This window comes from Oenanthe melanoleuca, chromosome 6 (assembly GCF_029582105.1).
Source record: "Oenanthe melanoleuca isolate GR-GAL-2019-014 chromosome 6, OMel1.0, whole genome shotgun sequence".
NCBI lineage: Eukaryota > Metazoa > Chordata > Aves > Passeriformes > Muscicapidae > Oenanthe > Oenanthe melanoleuca.
In genome coordinates, this window is record NC_079340.1 from 14,924,802 (window position 1) to 14,938,040 (window position 13,239).

Sequence of the window (13,239 nt, forward strand, 5' to 3'; positions counted from 1 at the left end):
AGGGACATTTGAATAATACTAACTAGTTGTGAGGTTTTGGCTGGGAAGAAAAGTGGCAGTTTCAGGTACTGTTGGATTTGCTTTTGCCTGTAATCCATGTCCAAGTCACTTTGTTGCATATGGCATACTTCAGACTTAAAACTACTGTAGTCAGTGTCTCACAGTGATTTTTTGCCTCATTTTTGTGCCCAAGCATCAGGCACATAATGTTGGTGCTGGCATTATCTAAAGATATCAAAGGGCATTTGCTTCTCAGAGTTGAGACTTTTAAATTTATTTTATTTACTATTTTATTTACTATTATGCATGGCAATTCAAGTTCCAGTTGTCTTGCCATAACCCACATTTGGAACACAAGATTAAAATGAAAAACTATTAAAATGAAAAATAAAGTAAAGCACAGAGGACATGACAAGAAGTGGGATTGACCTCTTTAATGTAAATACTATTTTCTCTAGCTTTGGATTTTTGATTAAGTGTTGATGTCAGTTTACTGTAAAGACCAGGAATAGCAGACTGTTGTGAGATGGAGTCAAATTTTGGGTGCAACAGGATAGATGCCCCTTGTATTTGAGTGGATTTGTGTTGTGTGTGCCTCACAGCCAGTTGCTGGCTCTCTCAGATTTGTCCCTGTGAAATCCTCTCCTTTAGTCTTGTTCCAGTGCTGTAGCACTCAACTCCAGTACATCCCTCTCCAGCCAGTCTGGTTATCTTCTGTTGACTCTGCAGTGCTCTTCCCTGGCTGTGATACTGGATTGTTATTCTATCAGTAGAGCAAAAGGATAAGGGAGGAAGCAGGGGAAGGGATATCTGAAACTAAATTGGCTTCTGTTTTAAATGGAAGTTAACGTTTTTCACAGCAGAGAGATACTGTAGGAGAAACAGGAGGACATGATAGGAAGAGCTCTTGAAAATGCTGTTTGTGTTTCAGTCTTGTTTAGGGTTTTAACTCCTAGAACACATTCAAAGTTTGTTGCCGGTTTAGAATTTAGAAGTCTATATGGAAATAACCAGTGTTACAGTTCCGTAGTGATTCTTGAGATACAGGGTAAGATACACACATAAAAAATTGTTGTCTAGTGGACTAGGACATTCTTTAGCCAGCCTTTTTATCTCCTGCCTTCCTCTTTAGTCTGTATAATAAGGACACTTTTGTGAAAGGTGATCTCAGACTGTGCTTCTGCTGGAATGCTCATTGTTGATCTCATCTGCCACAGTTACAACATTCCTGTCTTCAGCTCCTGCAATCAGGGAGCTGTAGGGTGCATTTGATAAGCTCGTAAGTCTGACTGATTGGTAATAAATTTTTTGGTGGATTAGTTATCTGTATCAGCGTGCTATGAATAGCCAGGGATGTGGATCCACCCCTTTTGCTGGCAGCCACTAACATTGCTTTATGTTCTTGCAGAGCTGTGCCCTGAAGCTCTTAACCCCCCACTTTTGGATAACTGAGTACAGCCTGACCCTAACCCAGTGTTATGTTGCAGGTGAGTACAGACAAGCTGCAGCATATAAGCAGTATCTTGATGTAGTATAATAACTGTATGTACTGAGTTGTGATGTGTTTTCAGACTCAGTGGGGCTGTGTGTCATCTGCAGGAGTCAGATCAACCTGGGCCAAGCTGGCACAGCCATAGGTGGAAGCACACTTCTACTCCATCCTCTTCTGTCTTCTCTCATTGTTTGCTCTCTTTTAGGCTTTGCCCTGTTGGACTGACTCCCTCTTCCTATTTTGTGGAATCTCATACTTGTTTCCATCTGTGTTTTGCAGCCCCACAAATCAGGCATTACTTGAGGTTACTCACAAACACTAAACCCGTGCTCCCCTGTGACATCCTTTGATGCCTCTGTTCCCGTGCAACACTGAGCAGCACAAGGTGCCTGTACACAAACCAGATGTTAGTGACCTCAGCCAGAAAACATTAACTGCATTGGCAGGGGTGCTGGCCCCATGTTCACATGAGAACCAACAAGATGTCATTGGGAGTTGCTCTCGTGCCCTAACTTGGAAATTGTTATTGAGGCACTACTTTGGCAGTTGAGCTTCACAGACAGTATGGATCTTTTTTGTTACCTTCACTCAAATGTGTTTTTTCTTGATTTACGGTGAATAGATGGATTTATATAGTAAAGGAGGTTACTTCTAGTCCCATCTTCCAGTTTCCGTATTTTATCCAATAGTTGCTTCAGTTGTTTAAAGTACATGGGTTTGTTACTCTGGATCATGGATATAAATAAATGCCAGAAGCATGAGGCCTTATCAGCCTCTTTTCATTTTAAATCTAGACACCTAAAGTGCAGATAAACAACAAAACTCGTTTCTCTGGAAGGTAAAACTTTAAAATTTGTTGGAGTTTGTTGAAGACTGTTGCATCTCTACTTAACGTAAACTAGCAGTTGCGTTTTTGGGGAAGACTCTGACCTCCTTATTAGAGCTCAGGGTTGCAGTTCAGGGTAGTGAGTATTAATATCTGTAGTGGTTTGGTTTTGAAATCCTGTCTATGTATGGACTGTCATGTTTAACCTAGTATATTGCTTGCATATATTGGACAGCCTAGAGAATTAAGTCTGATTTCCTGGAGAGTATCATCTTTATGTACTCACTGCAGAAGTGGCTCTTGGGGAACACCTGAGGATGCTGGCAAGTGAAGAGGAATATACTCAGGCAAAGCTTTAGAGGACAGGATTTTAAACACTGTATGGGAGATGTTGCAAATAACCTTTGTTAGCTTGATAGGTTAAATTTTTACCTCAGAATTATTTTGTAGACACAGAGATCTGCTTTCCTTCTATTTATTTTTTGCAGTTAATGTTGTATTTTCCATGGATACATTACTCAGATAACAGTTATCCCTACTGAAATCCTGGGCTCAGACCTGGAAGCAGTACATAGCTTTATGTGGGGCTCAGTCAGCTAGTTCAGCTGCTGAGCCCTCTCCAACTTTGCTCAGAGCTACTGCTGATGTCTGTTTTGTGCTTCTGATACATGGGGTGCTGGGAAGCTGGCTTTGGAGGTGCTGGAGGAGCAGACAGGAGCTAGCTGGGCTCCACAACTCACAGATTTGGACTAAAGCTCTGGCTCTGCAAGACTTAGAGCCATGGAGCTGATGAGAGCAGCAGTTTCAAGAGGGATGACTGGTGAAAGAGTACCATGTATCTACTGTGATCCCTTCTGCTTTGAGAGATTATCAGATGGGGTTTCTTATGGGGCTGCCTCTGTACCTCAGCTGAATTGTCCCAAAAACTGGAGTGTTGCAAAACACAGTGCAAGGGCACAGGGCTTTGGCTTCTGTGCAGCAGGGTTTGTGTGTTTGGGTTTTCTGGTTATCTGGTTGTTCCCATCCCCCACTATTCTTGGACATGTTTCCCTGTGTCTCTCCAGTTAATAAAGTTGCTTTGAAATGGGGAATTTAGAAAGGAAGAGTGGTCACACTTTCTGGGTCTGATTTCTTTGTGTTTAATGTGACTGCCTGTTTCTGGGCTGGGGCTAGTCACTGAAATGTGCTCTTTGTTACAGAGGGGTTGTTGCATCACCTTGGACAGGTATTGCAGAGCCCACTGTGATTCAGCTGATGCAGTTTTACACAGGACAAGGGTATCTCTGTTAAATTGCCAAGTTTTGTGTTAAACCTGTTACTGTTTAAAAACTTTTTTCGATGTTACTTTTCAGCAGAGACAGACTCTTTAATCTTCTTGTTACCATGCCCCAGGGGAGTTGCAGGGACAGTAACATCTGTGCTTGCTGTACGAGGTTGGCAGCTGTTTCAGGAGTCACTTGCATCTTTTATCCAGTGTCTCTGAATAGGACAGGGAATGTGAGCCCTGCATCTTCCTGCAGGAGGCTTTAGGATGGCATTAGTACTGGCATTGTAACATGCTCAACCATGGGGCTCCATCACTTGCCTTTGACTTTTGAATACTCTTGAGCACTCCAGAAAAGTTAGGAGGCATGTTGGTTGCAAGTGAGGGAAAGTCAATAGTCAGACAAGCTCTGAGCTTGGTAGGTGACCATAGATGGCTGAAGAAATTGGATCAGGGCTTTAGTGACTGAATATGGAATGGATAATCTGCTTCAGAGAATATCTTGGAGATACCCCAGCCTCAACCTTTCTTCAGAATTGCCATGTTGAGAGTAAGGGAGTGTGATTTCCCCTGACTCTCTTTGTTTCTGTACTGCTTCCTTTTCGCTTATAATTATTATTTAAAGAAATGACATAAAACCCCCTTACAATTTCCATAATTAAGAAACTCCCCCAACAACAACAACAATAACAAAAAATCTATATAAAAGGGGGCCTCATTCATCACCTTTTGTTCACCAGACTTGATTTGACATCTGAGACTACAGAGAAACTTTGGCAAGTGCAATGATTTCCCGTGTGGGGGTAATAAGAGGGAAAAAACCTGTCAGTTGAAAACAGCAGGAGCTGCATTAGCAAATATAAATTAAACAGATGGCTAAGATACTGCAGCTGTCACATAGAAGCTCCAGGAAGATTTTTAGCTTACAGCTGCAGGAGGCTATTTTAAAAGGAAAGATGAAAACAACAACAAAGCAAACTTTAGTGTGACGAAAGAGACAGTAGAACCATTCAGATTATATATGAAATTTATCCAGGATTGTGGTGTTGGTTTGTTGTTTGGGTTTTTTTTAATTTATGTTTTCAAATCTTAGGATCTAAAATTAAGTTAGGATCACCTATTATTAGATGTTCAGATGTTCAGGTTTTGGTATCATGGGTTTGCTTGTTTAGAAATACTCTTCTGTATGAGACACTAACATGCTCTGGAAAGCTGGGAGACATGTAACATACATCATGCCATTTTGATCTTCAACTGTTTGTTTTACAAGAAAATGAAGGAATGTTTTGGAAAAACAGTGTGGAAAGTGGCAGGAAGGTGGAGGAAGCACCTACATTTTAGTGTCTTTCATTTTCAATCTTAAGATAACTTTTTTCAGACGCATTTTCAGCTGAGAAACAACTATTCCTTTATGAAAGAAATTGCTAGAACAGCACCCAAGTTTGTTATGTTAAAGTACATATGTTTCTCAGACACCAAAAGGCAATTAATTTTCTAAATGTTGTGTCTTAAAGTATTTTTGTCAACTGGGATTGATGGCTTGTCATAGATTATTTGTGCATAAACAGAGATTGTTATGCTGCCTTTATAGTTAAAGGGTGATGTGAATTATGAAGTAGGTTCAGCTGCATTTGAAGCCTGTGTTTTACATTCCAAGAAACAGAGTGCACAAATGGATTCCTGGGCAGGCTGATTGACTACCCAGGGCTCTGTTTTTTGTTTGCTTTCTTTACTGCAAAAGGGTAAATGAAGCATTTCTTTCTGTATTTGTGGTTGACTTTTAAAATCATATTTACTGCGCAAGAACTCTGGATTTAGATTGCACTTCAGCCCTTTGTGCAAAATTAGTTTGTCTTCAGTTCTGCCTGTTGTTCTCCAACTTGTATATTTATTTACAATGAATATCTTTAGGTACTGTTATATCTAATTCTAAATAAGTTCTATATGGATCGTTTGAGGGCTACAAAATCTACATATCAAAAAATTAAATCTTTTTTCCCTCTGTAGTTATCCTTCCTGCCATCATCCCCATAAAGTTCGAGTACAGAAGCCCCAGCATACCCTGAAATTTGGTGAACTTCCATTCTATTAGAAATAGGAAGTTCATCACTGAGATATGCATGCTCTTTACTGGCTAGATTTTTAACCTGTCCTAGACTTTTTCCCATTCTTAGTGGCTCAGGGCACAAATCATGAAGGACATTAAAGGTAAAAAGCAACAGCTTGTCTTGTTTGTGTGAGCTTAATGAAAATGTATACCCTCAGTCTTCCTAGACTGTTCAGGGTGCTTTAGCTGTCTCAGTAGAAGTGAACTCCTCATCATTTAACTGCATTTCTTCTGTGGTTGTGGATTCGTGTGTAAGTGCAGGAAAGAGCAGCTGATCGTGCTGAGTAACTGTTGTTTCTACACTTCAGATTTCATTTCTACCCCTGCAGAAACTTTGCAGCACTTAAAAAGTCCAGAAAACTAGGAGAGGAAGAGCCTCAGCCTGAGTGTATTTAATTTCTTCTGTTTTTGCTTAAGAGAAATGAAGCTGGTCTTCAAGTGTACTTGAATTTGAGAATTATAAATGTATCTTTGCCAGTGACAGAGGATGTTCCACAGTAGGTGACCTTTCAGTGGGAAGCTTGGCCTCAGCCTCTACATACTTGCTCCTAGGCTTTAGCTCCCAATGCTTTAGCTGAACCTCTCTGCCAGGACATACACAGCAAGGGAGCAGCTGTGCAGGCAGGACCCCAGGCATACAGGAAGATTACACACTGAAACCTGCAAGTTCCCCTGACTTCTCCTGGGAAGAAGCACGGGGATCAGTCAGTGTGATCAGAGGCTCAAGAGAGCTGACTGTAAAGAATGGATGGGAAAGAGCTAAAAGAGAAGTGAGTTGGGTGGGAAGAAAAAGGGGGCAAGATAGCCCTGTCCTGAAAGATGGTTAACCTTAAATTGTCCTACTGAGTATCCCAAAGGCAAGAATGGACTTTTCCAGCTGGAAGTGTAATTACTGTTTAATGGCCATCTATATTCTCTTCTTCATCTTCATGCAAACCTTCTAAAGCATGCATGGCTGTTTTACTGTAGGTACAGGAAATTGAGTGGTGTCTGGCCTAGGGCACAGAGCTGGTGAGGCAAATGTCTTTATAGTTTTTGAAACAAGTCTGTGACAAAAATTTTCATGTCATGTGAGGTGTTAATATCGAACTCTCACTGATTAGGATCAGCTGCTTACATGCAAAATGTATCATAGTGGAAAAGGAAAACATGATCCAGCTTTTTTTTTTTTAATGCTCTCATGAAAAGCAAGTGCACCTTAACTGGAAGCAAGTGAGCCCAGCCTTTTGGTCCTGTAGCTTTGGTGTATAGCCAAATCTGCAAATCTTAGCCAATCTGCAAAAAGATTGAACCTTGGTCTTTTTAACCCTAGTCCAGAATTGCCAAATCTGTTTTTTTAGGTCAATGTTGTTCTTATGCTATCTAGTCAGCTGCATCAGTGACTGAAAGAGCATGTAGCAATTATAAAATGCTGCGGATTATTATGCTTATTATTTCAGAGGTCACATAAATGAATCCTAGGTGGAATAAAACAGCACATCAGGTGGTCCTGGTATGTGGGCTGTGTTTTCTAGAGTGCTATATCAGTAAATAATGGGTTACTGATTAATTTACAGTAGTTAGTATTTTCTAATCTGTCTAAATAGCAGAAGATTGTTACTTTTGCTTTAGAGTAGTTTTAGCTTTACTTTTCAGTGGAAAGCAGCTGAATACACCTCCTTTAATTTCAGTAATGAAACCATCCTTCATATGCAAAATAAATATTGTCAAATATGGCAATTTCTGTCTTTGGATTTTGATCTCCATTCCAGAATCAAACATGTCTGGTCCAGATTAGTTTGTGGAATAATGTTTAGGCAGTTTGTAACCCACCACAGTTTTGAAATATGGCACTGCCAAGGTCTTACACTTTAGTGCATTGCTTTGGTCTGTTGTATGCTGGCAAATGGTATGCTACTGCACATGGATACAGAGTGACACCTTTCTAAAATAAATACAGGTATTGCCAGAGAAGAGCCTTCCAGGGCTGTGAAACTGATGAGTTTCCTTTCCCTGTGTAAGCAAGCCCTTAGGTGATAAGATCTGCTACAGGCTTCTAGCAAGAAGAGGAAATGTTAAAAGGCAAAATGCAGATGAACTACTGCTGGTAGCTGCAGGCTGCCACCCCAGACAGCTCAGAATAAGGCCAAGCATGTCTAGAAAAATGGCAGGTAGTCATTTGTGAGCCTGGCATAATGGTGGCTCTCCACCTTTCTTAGGAGACAAATTGAAGTTGGATATTTAGTGTTGTTTTAAACTTGAGTGAGAAAACTGGGGGCTTGAATGGAAAACAATAATAACAGCACAGTTCAAAAGGAGTATCACATGAATTAGCTTCTTGTGCTGCAGTCTTTGTTTTTTGCAGTTGTGTAAATAGTTTCTAGGCATTCTGTCTAGTGCTGTTAATAGGCTGTTCTTTCCTGTTTGGCAGAATATATCTGACCAAGGCTTTGTCTTTATTCCTTCAATTACTTTGTATAGTATAGTAAAGTCATAAGCAATTGCTGCTAACAGGATCTGTTTGCTTCTAGCTTGTTCACATGAATAAATGAACACAGATGCTTGGTAGTGTGAAAGTAGTAAATACACACCCTTCATTTCCACTCTCCAAAATATGTTGGTCAGAACTACCTCTCTGGATTTTTCAGTGTAACTGTTTTGTTAAGATTGTGCAGAAATCACCCTTAGTTGATGTACAATATTCTATGCTAAATTCAGTTAGTTACCCCCAAAACTGTGCTTCTGCCAGTTTAACATGTTTTTTTCAGGGAACTGGTATTAATTGTTCTGTCAAAATAGCTTTTTTGCCTGTGTAAATCACATCTTGACTAGGCAGATTGGCTAGTATAGCTATTTTAGTAAAGCCCTTCTACTGTAGGAAAGACCTTATTGATAATACTGTGAGGTTCCCACAGTAGATGAAAGGCACAATACAAAGGGCTTTACAAACATGAATTAAGCTTCACAACATCCTTGTGAAATAAATCATTATTCTAGCTTGCCAATGGTCTAGTTTCTTTTAATATGAGATGTTTTGCAGGGATGAAAAGGGAAGGTAGAAGATGCAGTTGGAGGATTAATGTCTGGTAGTATTGCAGTGTTTATAAACAAATTTCTAACCTGTTCCAATCCCCTGTTCTCTTTGTCTGGTGTTTAAAATGTCCTTGCAAAATCAGTGGTTTAGACTGTCAAACTGCTTCTGATTGCTGGTTTCATTGATCTTTGGTAATACCAGGACTTTGGATACTGACACCTGGCAATTTCTCACTCCTTGAAAAAGTCCTCACTCCTAGAGGGTTTTTGTGAGGGTTGATGTTCTCCTTAACACTGTTTTTAACTACATTGCTCTCTCTGATTTGCACTAGACTCTTGCTGTCTCTGTTCATGAAGTAGTTCAGTTGAGGGACCTCAAAGGGAATGGGGAGAGGAATAAAGCTATAGGTTTTATATACATGAAGGATTTTAAATTCAAGTCAGTCAGATTAGAGTAGTCTGATCTTGCGTTCTCTCACGTGGTCTTAGTATAGACATTTTTGTATGTTAATTATAATGTAATCTTTAATTCCACGATCGCATTCTATTTATTCCCTTTCATTTCTTAGGGAGCAAGGAACAGAAGAATTCTGCTGAGGTGTTGATTTATTTTCTTCTCTGCCATTCATGAGTACTGCTTTTGAATTCAGCCTGTAAACCTTTGGATGAGGCCCAGGCATTTCTGCAGTCCTCTGTTAAACACCATTTCCTGTATTCTGTATTAATACATCTCTCAAGGATTTAAGCAGGCTGTGCAATTTATTCACTTCCCAGTTTAGGGCCTTCAGATGGTGGTGATTGTTTTCACCAAGTACAGCAAGGAACCCATGTTTGAAAAGCTATTCCAGATCTGAAATCTGGATGATGGTGGAGATACCCAGCCTGACTGGGTTCCTGTCCTAACCCTTCACATATGCTGGGGGAAGTTCCAGTAGCTGTTCAGTGGTGTGCCTGGTCCTCCAAGAGGTATTTGATCTAATAGGAGATTTCTGTGCTCTCATACTGTTTCCACAGCAACAGCACACTTTCCTTTTCTCCCCCTCTCAAGGTGACTGCTGCCTTGAGAATTAGACTCATGCAAAAGCTTGGCCCTCTTGTTCTCTGCTGAGATTTTGGTTTACACAGGTGAAGAGTGGAAGGAGTGGGATGGGGAGAGTGTGATTCTTGGCAGCGACAGTGTAATTATGAAGTGACAGTGGAAGTAATGAGTCTTATTTAACTGTGGCTTTAGTGTTGATGATATGATTGCTTTGAAAGTCACAGCTCTTCCTAAGCTCTGCAGATGAAAGGTCTGGGTCATTAGTGACTGTCATCATAGCCCTTTGCATGTACTCTTGTAATCATTTAGAACCCACATCCACTTCATGCATGTGTTCATTCTCCTGTCCCACTGCCCATAGATACTTTGTGTGTATGTTTAACATTTAAACACATTTTAAACGCTGTTCTTCTGTCACAGTGTTTGTCCTAGCACTGTGGGGAAGGGATTTAATTGCTCCACTGAAGTAGAATGTCGATGTTATGCCTTGGGTAAGGTGCTTGCTGTGGATATCGAGAAACTTCCTTTCAAACAAGTACACATTCCTTTCTCAACATCAGTTGCAGTGTGGAGGAATAAGAAGCTTTCAATTTTTGAAACAGTTCCATAGATCAGCCCCTTTTCTTGGCATTTGAAGGTGGGTGAGAACAGAAGCATGTGCCTTGATACCAGTCTCTTGCTGGGGTTGGTTTTTTTCACCAGTTAAGAAAGCAGTCTCCTCTTGTATGGGTGTCTAACACGACTCTAAAAACACTTGTTTGATTTTTTTTTTTAAACTGTTTTATTTTACCTCTTTACCAGTATCCTAGTCCTAAAAAATAAGCTATCATCTTTTCCTACAGAACATACAATTTGTGGTACAGAGCTGTTCCCTGTGATTTTTTTTTTTTCTTCATTTATTCTTCTTCCCTTTCTTAAGAGCTGCGTATTCTAGGGAGCATTGCTGTAAGTGCTGTTTTGCTTTTTAACACAATCACTAACCCACTATATCATGGAATAATTTAAAATTCAGACAAGTCAATTATATTCATAATGTTTGATTTGGGAATATCCATTCCTTTAAGAGTGAATATCTTAAGCAATATCTGTCACTATGTTACAGCTTTTGCCATAGAGACTTCTGCTTGATATGTGATAGTTCTTTACCATCAGTATTTTAGTGCCTAACAGTTTTGAGTTAGGATGTCAGAAGTTTGTGTTATTTTTCTCTCACAAAGAGTATGTGAATATTTTGGGGAAACAAACAGCTAATGTATGAAACCACATGATCTGGGGTTATCTTGTGCCTTGGAAAGGCACATTGTTTATGGCTATCTTTACAGTTCTAAGGCCAGAAATGCACTTATCCATAAGATCCTTGTCCCTCTAAAATTTTAAAAGCTGTTCAGGTTTAAGTGTCCAAATCAGAAATGTCATATACATATAAAAACCAGAAATTAATAAAAATACCTTTTATTACTTTTTCATTTTAAGTACATCTGGATGTATTTTTCCTGTTAAAAATCTTACATTTAGCTCAAAGATGAAGAGCATTCCAGTACTGAACCTTTTTAAAATTGAAAATAAGTTTATGATTGCAGGTTTTGCATTGCTTCACTTCAATTCTTTTTGGCTTTATCTAGCTCTTTTTGACTGCACACTGAAGAAAGTACAGATTTTAGTTTACTCAAGAATTTGCTTATTAAAAGACCAGAGTAAAAAATTCCATGTCTGTTTAACATGCAGTAATTTGCTATTAAGCTACTTGACACAAGTTAAAATTTATGTTAATACTGTCTTGATTAAACAGCACTCATTATCACACACTCTGATTTGGCTAAATTAGTTTCCTAGCAGATGTCTCAATAAAGGAACTCACTCTAACATGAGCTCACTCTTGACATGAGTTTCTGGAGCATATCCAAATTAAGTTAGTGTATTGCAGTAATGTTTGGCACTTGCACAGCATCTTTCATTTCAAAGCATTTCACACAGTCATGGATGATATTGGGAAAATGTGTTAGATAATACAATGGCCAAAGCAAATTTATAGATTTTAAAAAGCTAGAGGACGTTTTATAATCCCAGCAGATGTCTGGTATTACGATTTTTAGTGTTAAACACAAAGTAGTTGTCTAATGGTTTCTAACACAAAACTCAGTTTCCATTGCTTGCAGATGAGGGTTTGAATTAACCCTCTGGAGGTCTCTCTGTATAAAAGTACTTCAAGTCAGAATGTCAAACTACTTTTTAAGTAATGCTTTTCATCCAGTATTAGAATCATCAGTACTGTTCAATCTTCTTTTCTTTCATTTTTTTAAAAACTATAACCACAGAAAATACTTGTGATTTCTCATGTTTACCTTCAGTTGTTCTTTGGTGACTACTTGCAGCATCATTTAAATCTCCTGTCATGTAAGCTTCACCAAACACTGAAGTCCAGAGGACATTTTTTCCCGTGTGTAGTGTTACTTCATAACTATGAGTTAAGACACTCCTTTAGTCCTCACAGTTTGTTTTTGTGTATTTTATTACTTCAGTTTATGTGTGCAGGAAAAGCTAATACAAATAATAATTGTGTGTATGCAAATCTAAGGATTCTTGTGTGTTCAAATTGTTTGCCTATAATGTACTTTTCTAACTCCCATTTTCCAGCCTTTTCAGTATCTGGAAATTGGATTATAGTTGCAGTGTAGTGCAAAGCAGATATCTGACACATGAGACCTAACGAGTACCTGCCTAATTTTTTCTGCTTAAGAATTAGACTTATTACATTTTGCATTTCCTTAATGGTTATGTTTATTGATTGTATTTTACAGATAGCTTAACTGAGTGCAGACACTGAAAGCAATTTGCCTAAGATTCCCAGTATTTCCTGTAATTCTGGTTCTGTTTTCCTGATTTGATTTGGAATGATTCAATTATGAACTATATGTAATTTCATAGATGTGTGATGTATCAAGTTTGTGGCTCATCAGATAACATTCAGACTCCCCTTTCCCCCCTGCATGCACCTGTCTGGGTTTTTTTGTAACCACAACTCATTTTATTGTCAAATTTTCCCAAGTTGCATGGGTCATCTTGTAAGGTTGATGTCCATGTTATGTTACAAGGTGAACACTTCACTTGGATGTCAGCCATCAGTGAAAGCAAAGAGTACATTTTCCAAATATGAAAATTATTTCTTGCATTTATTAGGTTTCTCTACAACTCAAAGTGGATTTGCTTAAACGAAGGATTAGTATTGCAGTGCTGAAGGCAAAAGTTAAATCTGAGGAGCAGTTAACAATAGGCTGAGGAGGTGGAGGAGCTAGGTGGCATAGCCAGGAGGCTGTGGGGGCCAGCCCCCCTTTGAGCCTCTGTAATCTGCTGGTGGAGAGGTGCTAAAGGCTGGAGCTCCGAGTTTGATTTAACGCTGGTGCTGTAGAATTTAAAGGAAATGAAGGATATGGCAAGTGAGAACTGAACTGTGATACCTAGAGAAGCTTTCTGAGGCATTAGGGGTCCTCCCAGTGGAGTT

At 39.3% G+C, this 13,239-nt stretch overlaps 1 protein-coding gene across 4 annotated transcripts in view; it reads left to right on the forward strand.

Annotated features, from left to right (window-relative positions):
- Positions 1–13,239, forward strand: part of NDST2 (N-deacetylase and N-sulfotransferase 2) — a 128,367-nt gene that overhangs the window by 44,332 nt on the left and 70,796 nt on the right. For 3 of the 4 annotated variants that reach the window (XM_056495014.1, XM_056495009.1, XM_056495011.1), the window contains one exon: positions 1,409–1,487. The exons of the other annotated variant lie outside the window; for it this stretch is intronic. The gene's annotated coding sequence lies outside the window, so the exon portion shown is untranslated. The remainder of the gene's footprint in view (positions 1–1,408; positions 1,488–13,239) is intronic. 4 annotated transcript variants of the gene reach the window in all.